This window comes from Lissotriton vulgaris, chromosome 11, assembly GCF_964263255.1.
Source record: "Lissotriton vulgaris chromosome 11, aLisVul1.2, whole genome shotgun sequence".
Classification (NCBI taxonomy): domain Eukaryota; kingdom Metazoa; phylum Chordata; class Amphibia; order Caudata; family Salamandridae; genus Lissotriton; species Lissotriton vulgaris.
The window spans coordinates 228,909,891-228,927,350 of record NC_141699.1 but is presented as its reverse complement, the minus strand read 5'-3'; positions in this window follow the sequence as shown (position 1 = coordinate 228,927,350).

Genomic DNA, 17,460 nt, shown 5'->3' with positions numbered 1-17,460 from the left:
TGGGTGCGGTTGCTTGTGTACGGGCCTGTGAGGCCAAGATTCGAGTAAACATCCACACATCTCAAATTTTTCCACTGAAACGTGGTACGAGGCAAGGTTGTCCCCTGTACCCCCTAATTTTCTCACTGATGTTGGAACCACTTGCTTCATGGGTGAGACAGAATGGTATACCTAATGGGGCTGAAATGGGCGGAAGGAAATGATGACCGTATATCACTGTATGCTGACGATATTCTGCTGTACCTCGCCTCTCCATACAACTCTCTACCCTGTGTCTTAAACATTTTTACTAACTTTGGGAAATACTTGGGCTATGAGATTAATTGGAGTAAGTCAGTGCTATTTGTCCTCCGGGCCCGGTACCCCGGCTCCCCACTGGCTGCAAGGTGGAGGTGGTTCTTGATGGCTTTCTATATCTGGGAGTATTTATAACTCCGGACCCAAACCTCTTCTATGAAAGTAACCTTGCCGCTCCCCTAGATAGGCGGCGCAAAGAAGTGAAACAGTGGCGGTTCCTTCCCTTATCATTGGTGGGCCATGTGGCTCTCTTCAAAATGTTAGTCCTACCCCTTTCCTCTATATCCTGCAGTACTGTCCCAATAGGGTCCCATATACCTACTTTGTGGGAGTGGAGAGTGAGGGCCGAACGCTACTATGGGACAGTGGATCCCCGCGTATAGCAATGAGCAAGTTAACCAAGGGGTGGTATGACAGGGGTATAGTGCTCCCTGACATTAGACTCTACTACTGGGCATCTCAGCTCATTGTGATAAATCACTGGATATATCGCTCCCCTGTGGATCCGGCCTATCTGCTGGACAGATATCAGATGGGGAGAGAGAGGTATTTGGGAGCGCTGTATTCGAAGGCCCAGAAAGGAAAGTACTTAAGCCCTACAGGACACATGGTCACAATCTGGCACCAGGCAAAATCCCGTCTGGGTTGGTCAAATGTACTGACCAAAGCCACACCACTGTGGTCTACCCAGCGACTTGGACTACTATGTTATCAACCTGGGTTTGACAAGTGGGACACTATCGCAATTTCTGTCATCGGTGACTTGGTGAGAAAGGGCACAATCCTTAAATTTGAGGACTTACGTAAGCAATATAAAATGACCCAGGGGGAGGTATTTACGTACCTGCAGATTCATTATGTTATGTTATATTAGGTGATTTACTATAGCGCACAGCTGTCGCAATGAAGTGACGTCCCTGCGCTTGCAGCAGTGCCTTTAGAAAGCAAGGGCTAGATCATATGGAATAGGTAGTTCTTGATAGCCTTGCGGAAGGACAGCAGGCAGCAGTCAATCTAAACCCCGGATCTGAACAGGAAGAGAATTCCATAGTCTAGCAGCCAGATATCGAAATGATTTGCTCCCCGCGCTGAGGCGTTTCACACGGGGGATCGCTACAAGGGATTGCTCTGACGAACGTAGCTGGTGAGTAGGTACATAAGGAACTAACAGACTCAACGGGATCTCAGGGAAAGACAGCTTTATAGTCTTGAATGAATGGCATAGAGCTTTAAATTGAATCCTTTGGGGCATGGGTAACCAGTGAAGGCGCCGTAAGGCACCTGATGCAGAGCTAGTCCTAGGGAGCCTTAGCAGGACTTGAGCGTGCAAGATCATGGTCAAACCATGATCCCTCGCCACCACCGCCAGGGGTTGAACATAAAGGTTGAACAACACGGGGCTTAGGGGAGAGCCCTGGGGAACCCCCTGCTTGATGACATAGGCTTGTGAGAGGAAGGGGGGGGCTGAAACCTGGAATGACCTGTCAGATAAAAAAGACCACTCCAAGGCCAGGCCCACTACCCCCGCCTCCTCCAACCGGCACAGGAGGATCTGATGAGAGACCGTGTCAAATGTGGCGCTAAGGTCGAGTAAAATAAGGGCTGCAGTTTGACCCTTATTCAGGATGGTCTCGCAGATGTTCACTCACGGCTAGTAGCGCGGTCTCAGTACTATGACATGGACGGAAACCATTCTGGGAGCTGTCCAAAGCACCCGTGTGGTTCAGATAACCTAAAAGAATGGTATTAGTGTGGGCTTCCGCAATTTTAGCGACCCAGGGCAGAAGGGTCGCTATAATTATGCCCTTATCACGGTTCTTCCTGACCTTGGTGACATACCAAAGTCATCCCCCTTGGAGGATTTGCTGCCAGATGGGCCCTTGCTCAATAAGGCCACGCCACTCACCTATAAAAAACTGTGTAAAAGCTTACCGGACATATTTCATAAAATGCGTGGGAAGTGGCAGGTGAATCTCTGGCTCATTGATGAGGAGGACTGGCAGGCGGCATTGATGTCCCCAAGGGAGGCAGCCATCGCACACTGTTTCCGATGAATCCAACTTAAGATCCTACACAAATCATATCTCATCGGGGTGACATTGGCAAAGATAGGCCCGAGGCCTGATACGCTTTGCTTGTGTGGTTGCCGTCAAACCACAACATTTTACCATTCAATTTGGGACTGCCCAGAGGTACAACCCATATGGGAGAGGGGCAACAAGACATATCCAAGATGCACTGGGGAAGGAATTCAACCTCACACCACGACTGGGCCTTCTCAAAATATGGGAACAGACTGGCCTTACAGAGGTGGAACAGCAATAGACCTTAGTTAAACGAGAGATCGCGAAAAAATGGGGAGTGGCAGATAAGACTTCCCATCGAGCATGGGTAAAAGAGGTCGACAAATGTATGATAGCTGAGAAGGATGTGTTCAAATCGCGAGGTTGTCCGAAGAAGTGGGACAGAAAATGGGGCAAATGGAATGTATATAAAGGTTATATATGTGTTCCCCCATCGGTGGAAATGGAATTGAGGCGCACTGAGTGGCGACCTTTGGGGATACCGCGATTGCACCTGATTCATCCTTTTATGGGTGGGAGCATATCTATTTTTGTATCCTGCCCGTATATTATATATTATATCAGTATTGTACCTACACTTACACTTTGTACTCTGTAATTTACCGTATGTATTTGCTCTACTGCACACGCTTATATCCTGGCTGTGTTGGTTCATCACTTGTACCACCTTGGTAATTTATAACTTATTAATGTGTAACCCACTGTACGCATCTGTTTTTCTGCATATCTGTACCACTATAGTGCATTAGTGCACTCTCCCATTGTACCCTACCCTTATATATTATCAGTATTATGCCTACTCTTACACCTTGTGCCTTAGAATTTACCGTATGTATTTGCTCTATTGCTCACTCTTATATCCTGGTTATGCTGCTTGACTACTAGTGCCACTTTGGTAATTTATAACTTATTACTGTGTAACCTACTGTATGCACTTGTTGTTTTGCACATTTGTTTTTCCGCACATTTGTACCACTATAGTGCACTAGTGCACTCTCCCATACCCACCTAATCCTTCAACGCAACATGGACTCTATCGGCAAACACACATACAAAATTAACTACCCACCATCACTCACCAAAAAAGCCGCCAAACGCTTTAAACACAACTTCCTTAGGTCACACCCGGAAACGCCCTTTGCTGACACCTACTTCTCACCGGTCAATGGATCCCTGAACACTGATATCATTTTCCACACCACACGCAGAGCACAATGGAGAAAAGCGTTCTTCACCCTACTCACCGTCTCCTCCACCAGAAAATCAGCTCATAGTCTAACTCTCTCCATCACACCATCCCAAGTCTTTCCAGGCAGAGCCACCATCACTATTTACAATAACGGGATTGTCCTATCACAATCAACAGACAGGAACCTGGAACTGCTAGACAACATGTTCCCCACTTTCAAAGAACACCTCTCCAATTCACGGACAAACACTCACATCTCCCCCAGTCACACCAATCATGACCTCACAGCTACATACGCTTCAATCAGGGACACACCTACCACCCCTGACCTCCCATCCCCTACCCACAACCCCACTATTGCAATTCAGCACTCATTCACAGACACAGATCGCTCCCCCTCTTACACCGCTCTCTCCCCCGCCCCTTCTACCAACTCGCGGACCTCCACACATACCTTCAACACTCCTATCACACATACAGCGGGCATTAACACCCCGCTCGCCGCTGACAGCACAGCTCCCACCCATAACACACCTAATGTAGTCCAGCACCAGAATAACACGCACTCCGACAATTCCCCCCATTTATCCCCCCCCATTCTCAGTCCTCATTACCCTCCAACCAACTTCACAGAACATACCCACTCTCTTAATTTAACTCCCCCCCCCTCAACAGGACCATCTCCAATCCCACTTCCCCTCCTACTCTCAGCCCCCATTACCCTCCCTACACCCCCACCACGGCTATCAGTCTCCCAGCCTACACCTTGACCCCCCCGCCTACCACCAATGCCCTCACCCATAACACCAACCTCCTCCCTACCTCATCCACACCCCTACCGCCCAAAACCTCGTGCCCACCTAACTCCATCCCTCACACCAACACAACGCAGACCTGCTCAAACACCAGCCCTCTCTCCCACATGCACACGAATTCCCTGGTCAGCCATTCACCCTTGACGGTCACCCCCACCCCCATCACCTACCCTTCGATGGAATACATCACGGCCACCCTCACTCAGATCAAAGAAGAGATACACGCCATCAAAGAACTACTCTCCACACACCCCATACACCCCCCACCCACCTCCACATTCCCTCCCAACTTGTCCCCTACTCCGCCGGCGGACTCCCACCCTAATCACGCCCCACACCAGGAGTCAATCCCGGCTCATAGGCACAGCAACTGCCCTCGTCCCCCGCATCGCCCCCGCGACCCCTCACACATCATCACATCCCCGCCCAACTTGTCCCCCACCCCTCCGACTAACTCTCACTCTCAGCTATCCCACCCCAATCCGACCTCAATCCCTGTTCTTAATCGCAACAACCGCCCTCGCCGCACCCACAATTCTTCTTCTGACCTCGACACACTCACCCTTCTTCGCTCCTATGACCCAGCCCCCGAACTTCACTCAACCACACCACACCGCAACATTCCCACGATACACCCAAATCCCCTTAGACCACCCACACTAAACAGCAGATCCTCTATCCCCAATAACCTTAGAAAAATCCCTCTCTCCCTATAACCATCTAACACCCTCTACACACCCCGTCTCAAATGCACTCTTCTCAACTGCAGATCGGCCACGAAACATTCCGCCGCCATTGCTGAACTACTCTTATCGCAGGACCTTGACCTAATCATCCTGACTGAAACGTGGCTAACTGAATCTTCGACACCCATAATGGACATTCTGGTTCCTCCCAACTATCACATTATCAGGCTCGACAGAACAGGCAAAATAGGTGGTGGAATCGCATGCATCTACAGGGACAACCTCTCTGTTCAGAAAGTCAATTCCACATCCCTACCATCCCCAACATCCTGGGAATACATCTGCCTCGACATCATTAGTGAGGGCAAACCGATATGCTCTCTTCACAGCATTTACCACCCACCCAGGGACAATCTCACCTTTTCCCAACAAATCATGGATATGATCTCAACCAATTCCGGACGGCAGCTCACCCAAATATACCTTGGTGACTTCAACCTCCACTGGAATGACCGCAACGACGCGGTGGTAAATAGTCTTAAAAATGTCCTCGATGCCCTTAACCTCACCCAAATATGCAACAGCCCAACCCACGAGAAAGGCTCTACCCTCGACCTGATCATCTCCAAAGAGGAATCTATCCAACTCGAATCCATCCAACCCTGTGACTGGTCAGATCATTATATTATCACATTCTTTATCAATGAAAAAGTCAAAGTCAACCCGGCTCAACTCTCCAAGCCCAAAGTCTGGAAAAGAGACTTGAAAAAACTCAAACCAGGCTCTTTGCCCCCTAACAGTTGCAATCCCCTACTCCCACCTACAGGCGCCACGGACGTCCAAACTCTGACTGACCACTATATCAACGCTATGACCTCTATAATTAATGAGGTCGCACCTATGCAGCTAAAAAGAGTCTCTACTAAAATCTCTAAACCATGGTACGACGGGAGTCTCAACGAGGATAGATGAGACATGCGAATGGCAGAACGGACCTGGAGATCAGCCCCCTCCGCAATGCACCTAAAAGATCTGAAGAAAAAGAGAAACGCCTACTTCAGGAAAATAAAACGCTCAAAATCGGACTTCTTCAGCCTCCAACTCGACCAAGCAAAAAACCGCCCGAGAAAACTGTTTGAGCTAATCAAGTCACAATCCAAGGAGCAACCACAACCACTCAACACTGGGCGTGAGGCACCCTCCTGTGAAGACTTCGCTGCTTTCTTTATCCAAAAAAACGACAAAATAAAAAACGATCTCCTCATTGACGCAAGCCTCTACTCCAAACCCCAATGCCTAGCACCCACTGAACCAAAAAACAATGCTACATGGTCAACCTTCGGCATATACTCGGAAGAAGAAATTGGCAAACTGCTCAGCACCCTGAAACCATCCAATCACCTCACGGACCCCCTCCCTGCCTCCGCAGTAAAAGACTTTACCCCTTTTCTTCTCTGGACTAAAATTATCAACAGCTCTCTCCAACAAGGCAGCATACCTGACTCCCTCAAAGTTGGCCAGGTCACACCTCTACTAAAGAAACCTACAGCCGACCCCTCGGATCCCAACAACTACTGTCCCATCACCAATGTCCCCACTCTCGCCAAACTGCTGGAAAAATGCGCACAACTACAATTGTCTAAACACATTGAGCAATTCGATCTCCTCAACCCTCACCAGTCAGGCTTCCGAGCAGGACACAGCACAGAAACTGCTATGACTCACATAATTGACGACGCACTTCAAATGCTAGACCAAAAGGACACCTGCCTCCTCATCCTTCTTGATCTCTCCTCAGCATTCGACACCGTTAAACATGAGAATCTACTAGAACTACTAAACACAAGAATGGGCTTATCTGGAACTGTCCTCAAGTGGTTCACTTCCTTTCTTCACAACAGGTCGCAAAAATTCAAGAGCAACAACCTGATGTCCTCGCCAATACCTGTAACGCTAGGCGTCCCCCAAGGATCTTCTCTATCCCCAACTTTGTTCAACCTAGTCATGGAACCTCTCACCACCTTGCTACAAGCATCCAATGTACACTTTCACATGTACGCTGATGACACCCAACTTTACCTCAAATTACAATCACCCAATGACATCCTGCTCCTGAACTCAACGATCAGTTGCACCCAATCCTGGCTTGCCGATAATAACCTCAAACTCAATGCCCTGAAAACAGAGTTCCTTCTGATCTCACCTCCAGCGAAGATATCCACCACTCAACATTGGCTTAAACTCCTAACCGCACTCAATGTCCAACCCACCATCGTGGACTCAGCAAAATCTTTAGGCATAACACTCAACACTAATCTCAACATGCAGCAACATATCAGCAAGGCAACAAAGGGAGCGAACTTCCAGATCAATACTCTGAGGAAACTTAAACCCTACCTCCCAGGCCAAAGACTTCCAAACTGCAGTACAAGCACTAGTCATCCCACAAATTTAATACGGCAGCACCGCCCTCTGCGGACTCCCCCTAACTACAACCGCACCACTAAAAGCTTCTCTAAATGCTGCAGCGAGACTCATCACTGGGTCAAAAAAGTACTCCCACATTACCCCTGACTTGAAATCCCTGAATTGGCTGCCTTTTGAAGCCAGAATACATCTGAAAATCGCCTGCATGACACACAAGGTGGTACACCTAAACTCACCCGGTTACCTCGCTCAGAAGTTGACAATCTCTGGGGGAATTAGAAACACGAGAGGCACAAACAATCTCCTGCTGAAACCTCGAAGATTCCGGAAGGAAAAAACATACAAGCGCTCCTTCTCAGGAATGGCGCCTAGGATCTGGAACTCACTCCCTCCAGAAACCAGGCTTATCTCCTCCACTACACTCTTTAAACAAGCATTTACAATGCAATGGTTTCGCCTTTTGAAAAGTTAGAGCTATTGGCATTGTAAATGACGACATTTGTATTTGTGTGTTGGTTTTGAAAACAGATACATAAATGGCATTGTCATTTACAATGCCAATAGTTTAATCTCTGGCAAATGCCACACAAAAACACACAGACCCACACACATGGCTTACTCCAAGCATAACAGCACCTAGGATGCTGAGACTTAAAGCCTCAGTAGATAAGCATTGTAATGTTCTCATATCAGAAAATGCTTTTCATCACATTGTTGCTCTGTCTTTTGGGTGTGAGTTTGTAGCATGTATCAACCCAAAAGTTATTTACTTTGTCAAAGTGGTAGGGGATACCATCTGCTTAAGCCAGGCTGCAGTTGGGTCATATGTTTACCACACTTCACAACTTAAGATCTCAGATATGGAAGAATTTAATTTCAGAATATTTTGTAGTGCTCCGGTTTGTTCAAAAGGATTCAGTAACTCCAGATGTCCCGAGGACTGATGGTAGTTAAAGCGTACAGACAATCTGAGTGTCTGAATACTCCAGAAGTACAACCAAAAAAATCATAAATAACCAGGAGGACTGTGAAAAACAGGCTACTACTGTATTAAAATTTGAGGTGAAGTGTGGTAGCTGGTATTTGCTGTATGGTGGCACGTTGCTGATGACACAATGACTGTGTTTTTTATGGCGGTGCTAATTGTACAGAGATAAGCAGGGAGAAAAGACAGCGGCAGACAATGTGACGAGAGGTGCTAGGAGAAACGACCGGAGGGGAGGGTTAAGGAGAGAGAGAGAAAGAGAATAGAAGAGAAAAATTGAGAGGATGAAGAAGGGATATCAAAAGAAACTGGACAATTAGGAGAGGGTAGGTGTGAGAAAGAATGGAGAGAAAAAGAAAGTAGATGTGAATGAGGACGAGTGAATGGAGAAGGGAGCACAAAAAATGAGGAATAGAGAGAGAAGAGAGGAAGAAAGGAGGGGATTGAGTGCAGAAAATACAGTCCGAGAGAAGGGAAAACGAAAAGAGGAGCGAAATATTCAGAAGAATTCGATGGTGAGAAGGAAAAAAAGCGGAGAAAGTGTAGGTGTGAGAAAAAGAAAGTGAATGTGAATGATACGGGAGAAAAGAATTGATAAAACCGAATGGGAGAAGAGGATAGTGAAAGACAGTAGAGAAGGGAAAGACTGGGAAACGGGAGACAAAATAAATGAGGAAGAATGAAAAGGGTAGACTAATGTTGCAGGGAAAGCGAGATGAGGAAAGGTGAGTAGAGGCAAGAGTAGGGAGGACGTAAAAGAAGAGGCCTGGGCTCTGATAGATATAATTATAAAACATGACAGCGGGGAGGGCACTCAATAGATTAGAAATGCAGAAAAAGATGAGAGGGGTAGGACAAGGGACAACGAGGTTGAGCATGCATCAGCTCTGTACCCCGGCTGCCGAGGCGCCCGAGACCACCCGTGCCACCGAAGGACTGGGCGCAAAGACCACTATGGAGTGTGTGGAGGTCCGTCCCTGCCACCCAGGAGACCGCACCTAGGACTGGCAGCACTGCCGAGAGAGCATTGAGGAGGCAGACGGATGGGTGAGACTGCACCCAGTGCTGTAAAGAGAGCGACAGGGAAGTAGGATCAGAGAAGCGGATCCTTAGTAGAGGCAGTCAAGGACAGCACCTAGGACGGATGAGTGTCAGGGAGGCTGCATCCAAAAGGCATCTGCATGGAGTTCCTCAGGAGCACCCACTAGAGGGGGGCACTGTCGAGAGAGAGTCAGGGACGTGAGGCCACTGAGCCAACTGGGGGCCTCCCGGGGAGGAAAAGTCATGCTGGGTTGCTTTTCCTGTCCTTGTAAATATGGTGGCGCAGGGGGGTTGTAAATCTGCCCCTAAGTGTGCGTATAGTATTCGCCGATAGCCACCAGAAAGCCTCCAGGCCCGCAATGGGGAAAGAAGTTCCCTCCAACACAAGTCTCCATTGCACGGCGCACGTGCGAGGACTGAAGCCGTCTACTGGGTGTAGCGACCTACTGGCCCGCGTGCCGATCAAACCACAATACCAGCATGGCCGCACAAGCATAACTATTTCTCTTTCCAGGCGCACGCAATACAGCAGGGATAAGCCGGTGGTCTGCACACAAAAAGCCCTGCAAAGCGTGCGGCTAAAGTCTGCGGTATATAAAATCGCATAAAATAAATGAAAACCATGGAACAGAGTTGTGAAGATAGAAGTGGCGTGGCCTCAGAGGGAGGAGGTGCACCCAGGTATACCCACTTACGGCTTCCTTTTCTCGCGTCCGGTGGCAGAAACACTGCCTCCACTGTATTCCTCCTACGGCGTTCGTAAGCTCACAAGTGGCGGTCGTGACTCGTGAGCCAGTTCTGTAGCGCTGTGTCCCAGCAGAGGCAATCTTCCACTGCGCATGCTCTGTGGTTTCAAGTTCGGAGAAGTGACGAGTCGAACATAGAACTGGGGTTTCCTGTGCATCCAAGAAGGGGCTAGTGCTGTTCTAAATGATTGCCTTGCCGAATCTTACTGAAGTAGAAGCTTGCGTTCTCTCGAGTGCTCCTCTCCCATTGCCGTCTGTTGTGGCATGCATCGGGTGTATTCAGATCAGTGGCGTCACTAGGGTTGGTGTCACCCGGTGCGGGTAACTCATGGTGTCACCCCCTCACAACTTAACGGATGGACCAACTCACCCTCTGCCTGCACCATGTGCCCTCTGCCTGCACCATCTCTCCCTCTGTCAGCACCATCTCCCCTCCGCCTGCACCATTTCACCCCCTGCCTGCACCATCTTTCCATCTGCCTGCACCATCTTTCCCTCTGCCTGCACCATCTCCCCTCTGGTTGCACCATCTCTCCCTGTGTCCACACCATCTCCCCACCGCCTGCCCCATCTCTCCCTCTGCCTGCACCATCTCTGCCTCTGCCTGCACCATCTCCCTCTCTGCCTGCACCATCTCCCTCTCTGCCTGCACCATCTCCCTCTCTGCCTGCACCATCTCCCTCTCTGCCTGCACCATCTCCCCCTCTGCCTGCACCATCTCCCCCTCTGCCTGCACCATCTCCCCCTCTACCTACACCATCTCCCCTCTGCCTGCACCATCTCTCCCTGCACCATCTCTCCCTCTGTCTGCACCATCTCTCCCTCTGTCTGCACCATCTCCCCTCCGCTGCACCATCTCATCCCCTGCCTGCACCATCTCACCCCCTGCCTGCACCATCTCACCCTCTGCCTGCACCATCTCCCCTCTGCCTGCTACATTTCTCCCTCTGCCTGCACCATCTCTCCCTCTGCCTGCACCATCTTTCCTACGCCTGCACCATCTCACCATCTCCCTCTCTGCCTGCACCATCCCCCCACCGCCTGCTGCTCTTTTAACCCTTTCCTCGTCACCTTCTCCCCCCCCCATGGTTTCTCCCTCACAGTTCTCTGCTTTTTTTCAAAGTGACTGAAATAAACACATGAAATGTGCTTTGAATACGTGCGCGCTCCGCTGAGAATAAGTTTAAATAGTTAGACACAGAGCAGAGGCGAGGCTGCAGAGCACCGACCAGTCATTCTGGACCTTGGTAGCTCATTAGCCAACTCCATCCGTAGAAACATTGCACGATCTTTCACTACATGTTTTAAGGAAGGCAATGTGCACATAAAACAGAACACACAAGTTATTTTTCGTACAAAACCGGTACCTTGACACAGGGCTGCCTTTCACATTTTCCAATGTGGGAGGCAGGACTTGGGGTGCTGCAGCCATTCTAGTGACTTCATAGAGACCATTGCACCCTTTTTTTGGCTTCCATACGACCTTTAGTAATGACTTGAGATAAGAGATCATTGTCGCCTACTTCAGATGGACCTCTAATACGGATGGGCTTCTGGGAGATTGGCATTATGCAAGCCAGGAAAATGGGCCTCGTGCCTCGGTTTGGTTGCAAAAAAAGCTAAAGCTGGGGTGCAGTGGGCCCCTCGCACCCAGAAGCACCAGTGCCATGAACCTGCTACACTGCAGATAATAACCTTGTTTCACACAGAACACGTCTTGCAAGTGATCGTGTCGGCGCTTAAGCCAAAAGCACTTTCTGCAATACTCCTCCAAAGGGTGCCAGAAAGGCAGCACTGGTGGGTTTTTAATATATCCTAAGCAGTAAGCAGCATAGTGTTTGTTCTTCAGAGAAAATAAAGGATGACAATATTTTACCCCCTTTCCAAAAAGCATATCTGAAAATGTGCAAGCTACAAATGCCATGTTTTGTGATAGTAATGCACATGTGGTATATGGCCGCCGGGGATCAGGCAACAGGGAAGTAAAAGCCTGACAGACAAGTAGAGGGGAGGAAGAGGTAGCAGCAGCCGAGCAGATTGGAAACCAGTTAAGGTTTATCTACAGAAACAATGCATAAGATAAAGCACATAACGCATATACAACTTAGCAACTCGAGATATTAGCGGCATTGCGACTGATGAGTCACAAAATATCTTTGGAAATACTATCTTGCTCCTTTATTGTATACAGTGTAGATTTGTGAATACGCCCGGAGAATGGCTACAGCCATAACCTGGCTGATTGGTAAGCAGATACGTTTTCTGTATAAGCAGGGGGAGAAACTACGCTGAGAAAATGTCCGGTAGGAGTTAGATCTACTATTGTGAGCGCCGTGATGAAAGAGTCTGCACAGAGTAAGCAAAACAGGAACACTTCTTGCTAGAAAGCAGGCCAACAAATTAAAAAGCTGTGTGAACTTGGAGCACTTACAAAGCGTGGAAGACCCGTGCAGCTAAGAACAGAGAAGTGATTTTTATTCATTTATTCAAACTATTGCAGTGGTGGTAGGGAGGCCGATGTGCACTCTGATGTTTACAGGAATTACCCAATATATTCAAAAGAACCACAACTGCCCAAGATTAGACTATCTGACCAGAGAGCAGGACTACAGGCGGCGAGTATTGCAATGCAAGAAGAAAGAAAATTAAATTAGAATGCATGAGCTAAATTGAAAACGAAATGGTGAGATTGCTCTGTAGCTAGCAGTGGGTGGTGGCCATGTGCTTAATGCAGGTTTCCTTTGACACCATTATCTGTATTGAGGCGTTACTGTAGCATCAATGTAATGCAACTGGTGCTATGTAAAGCCCTCTGATACCCGATTCGGGTCTAGTTTGCGCTATATAAAACTTTGTAAAATAAAAAATCAATGTGCCGTATTACACATAGCAGTGCCTACAACTCTTCTACCCAGAAAATAACACACTTGTCACCCGGACCTTGCTGGTTAGATACACTTATGCCACCTGTTCGCCAGAGCATGCAATGTCCTTTTTTCACAGTATAAAACCAATGAGATGGAGGGTTGACGGACAGATTACCTTTACAATATTGGTGCTTAAACAGGCATGCAAACCCCCTAGCAATGCCCACACAGTCAATCAAATCCTGCTCTGTGAAGACAAAATGCGACTAAAAGAAACACACTATAGGGCAATATTACTCCAACAACTAAACCACTCCACCCCTATTCTATTTTTGAAGGATAGATTTCCCCGTGCCCCTAATCTTAGACTGCACCACAGCCCTCCATCTCCGTCCAGCTGGTTCCCGCTGTGAGGCAGGTGCAAGCTGGGGCCCCATGAGCGATTGGAAGGAAGGGGGAGGATGAGCAGAGGGTGTGCTGGCGGAGCTTGGGGGGGTGGGAGGGGGGGGGAAGGACTGTGAAAGCAAAACCAGGTCGACGAGAAAGAGCTCATTGATACCTGCAGTTCACTGCAGAGTATAGAGCTAGTCTTCGGCCAGGGCAGCTGCGAGGAATAGCCACAGATACACAGAGTGCCCTCTGCTCGGAGACAGGCTGAAGCGCAGCTCTCCCTCTCACCCCCTGGCTTTGCTGCTTAAAGCGCTCCAGGTACTTTTGGGTTTTAGTTCGCGCTATATAAACTTTTTTGAAAAATGGTGCGCAGTCTGTGTGGGGCATGGAATGGAAGGAAGGGTCGAGCGTTAGACAGAAACAGTCCCACGCCCTCCGCTCTGTGGAGTTTGGGAGTTAACGTTTTGAAACTCGAAGATTACACAAATATCAGCAGCGAGTGTCCTTCCTACTAAGTCATTTTGTGACCTACAAATACCAACCAAGGTGCACAGGGCAAGTTCTGAGGAAATGAAAGGCGCACAGCCGCTATAGTTAAAGCATGCTGTGCTGCCACAGAAAAGAAAGAAAGGCTCGTGACGGCTATAGAAAATGCGTGTCACGCTGCCAAAGTAAACTTGCTAAGGCCGGTGATGTGGTTGTCAGTTTTACACGAATATCAGACTCCTATTTTGTGCCACCGCACCGAACAAAGGGCTGGCGTGTCATTAATCCGTGCCCACATGATAAAACAACACTCACCTTCCTTGTCTGTAACACTAACAACAGCAGAGCCGTCCGCTACCTTCCCTCGGACCCTCGGCTCGGATATTACTGCCATGAACCCTCACGTCTGTCATGGACGCACGCGTAAGTACCGTCGTTGCTGCGTGACTGGGTCTGAGCAGTGTTACAGCGTAAGCAGATGATGGTGTCACCCCCCCACCCCCCTAGTGACGCCACTGATTCAGATCTCGGGTTTGCTAATTTAGCGGCAGAAAAATGAAACAAGTCAGGTCCCGGGCCGTGCTGTGATTGGCTGACGTCACGGGGGTGTCCCGGGCGGCAGCCAATCACAGCGCGGCCCGGGAAATGACGTCACTGGGGTGTCCCGGGCCGGCAGCCAATCACAGCGCGGCCCGGGACACACGACATCAAGGGGCGGGATTTAAAAAAATAGTCAGAAACGCCCACGATTCGCGTTCTGACCGGGAGAAAGGGATTGACGCTGATGTCTTCCAATGGCTAGCCTCCATTTATGGAGCTAGCCAATGGAAGAAGGGGAGTGTTCAAGTCCCCCTAGTGTAAACAAAAGCTTTCGCCATGGGCGTAGCACCTGCGGTGCTACGGCCAAGGTCGAAACCTAAAAAGAAGTAAAAGCTATCCTCATGGCTAAATACACTTGAACTACTATCTCGAACCCTATTAACACCCTGCACCGATCTGTATTACATGTTTGACCCATTTACTTATTTGTATGAGTTGTTTTATCATTCACATGATTGGCTTTGTAGTCACTTAGTTGTACTATTTGTACTGTGATTTATTGATTTACTTGTTTGAATATGTTCCCCCATGCACCCTCTATGTAAAGCTTGATTTACTTGTTTGACTATGTTCCCTCATGTACCCTTCTATGTAAAGCGCTCTGATATCTGTGAAGATCTTGTTTGCGCTATATAAAACTTTTTAAATAAATAAAATAAAATAAAATGTACTGTATTACCTGCCTAACTATTGCTCAAATACTGTATGTGACTTTTTATATTGTGAAACTAATAAAAATATGTTTATTAGCAAAAATAAGTCAATATCAATGTATTATTAGAGCAGAGTGCAAAGCTCAGTTAAATGACAGAAATCAGTTGGAGAACTCAGTAAAGTTCAGTTCAGCAAAATACAAAGTCTAAAATGGGAGAAATCCCACATGGATTTACCTCCAAGAATCAGTAGAAAAGGCTCTCTCTCTCTCGCTTTTAAACAGAGCACCTTTTTATAGGGTTCTGTTCACAAGATTTCATACATGTATTACAACTGTATACCTGTCTCATGTTTTAAACCAATCAGAATTAAAGCAAAGCGGAACAGGTGGAAGTCAATAGCTTTAGAAATTCTCTAATAATTGAACAACATAAAGCTTCTCACGAGCACCACCTGTAGATGCACCCTTGAATGAATACAATTGACTTAGAACAGGTGAGAAGATTACTGTCCTTCCCTTTGAAACACACTAAAACATTATGCTACTGAGACATGGAAATACAAATGTATCCACGTGATACGATACGAGTCGCGACCGTAAACGCTACAAACATGAAGCCCAAGATCATAATGTTAGACTATTTTCATTAGCTTTCAGAAAAACAGCTTTATCATTGTCATGAATGAGAGTTGTGACGTCCAGTGGTAGTGAGGTCGGCTGATTAAACTGTGAATAACAACAAATGAAGGGTGCTGACCTATTTCCCTCCCAGTGTATTGACGATGTAAGGTCTTTGAGCCACCTAAAGCTGTTTGTATCCGACTTTCAACATGCAGGGATATTTTCGGTTATGAAAGCTCTATGTTGAAGCTTACATTCATGCTAACATAATTTATAAACAGTACAGGTATAGCGCAAATTCAGATGATGAACAAGATTAGCCTCCTTATGGTCAGCAAGAGCCTTGTCTGGTACATCTAGAGGAAAAAAAACTGGTGTTGCTGAGGTGGTGTCACTCAACCATGAAAGATAGATTTGAGAAAAAGTAGTTTTGCAGGTTCAGGAGGGTTCTAGTCTCGGGGACGGACGGCAATGCTGCCTGCACTTGTTACGGAATTAGGAAAGTGCAATACCGTGCAGTGTGTTACCAACACAAAGAATTGAGCCATGCAGGCTCTAACACAACCATGCATGTGATTTAACGATCGGAGAAACATGGTCTCACCAATTGATCCTGGCTAGCACGTATATCTCACTGTTCAGGCGAAAATGCAGCACACTAGATAGGAAGGCAGTTCTAAATTAAAAACTGCTGTCATCGTCGGTTATAGGCATCATGTGTACATTATTACAGTAATAGGTTGTTCTTTGCGACACCAGCACCCAGACGTATGAACGGCGACCCTCTGTTGTCAGGACGATTCCCTTCCTAATGTGGGCGCATGAATGGAAATTTGTCATCCACTTACGACTTGGAGAGTATTGTCTGGTGCTTGTGGTCAATGTGATTAACAGCGGCCATAACTGGGCTAGACATTATTCTTGACACAATTCATTTGTCTTCTCCGTCTTGCTTCAGCAAGCAGAGATGACAGATGTTTACTTTGATTTTGTATCTCTTGACTAAGACAGAGTATTAAAATCATACTTAATGTGTGATGATGGTATCAGATGTTATCTTTTTTTGAAGAAAATTGAGTGTATCTGTTCAGAATAAAATCTGTAGGAATAAAAAAAATGGCTCTGCCTCAGCACACTCACAAATGGTTTCACACTAGTCTTTTGAGCCCCCAGACAAGCTGGGGCCATGGGAGGGAGGCAGGAAAATCGAAACACTGCTGGGGGTGGACACCTCTAGAACCTTCTCATACTCCAAAGCTGGCATCAGAATTATATATAGGACCCTCAGACTTACACCTCTGGACCAGTGGAAGAGTCAGGAGGTCTGCTGTGCAGCTCAGTTGAAAGAAAGACTGCTAATCGGCTATCCTGATATTCTGCTGCCCTGCTGCCTGAGTGTAAAATACTGGACCTGCATCTTGAGTCCAGTAGCACCAGAGTGACTCCAGGGGCTAGATGCCTGGCCTCCTGATCAGAGCCTCACGGACAGAAAAGGTTCCAAACACCTTGATTCAAGCAACTGAACTCTGTCTGCTGTGAGTTTTACCCCCCAAGTGGTGCCACCCCAAGTC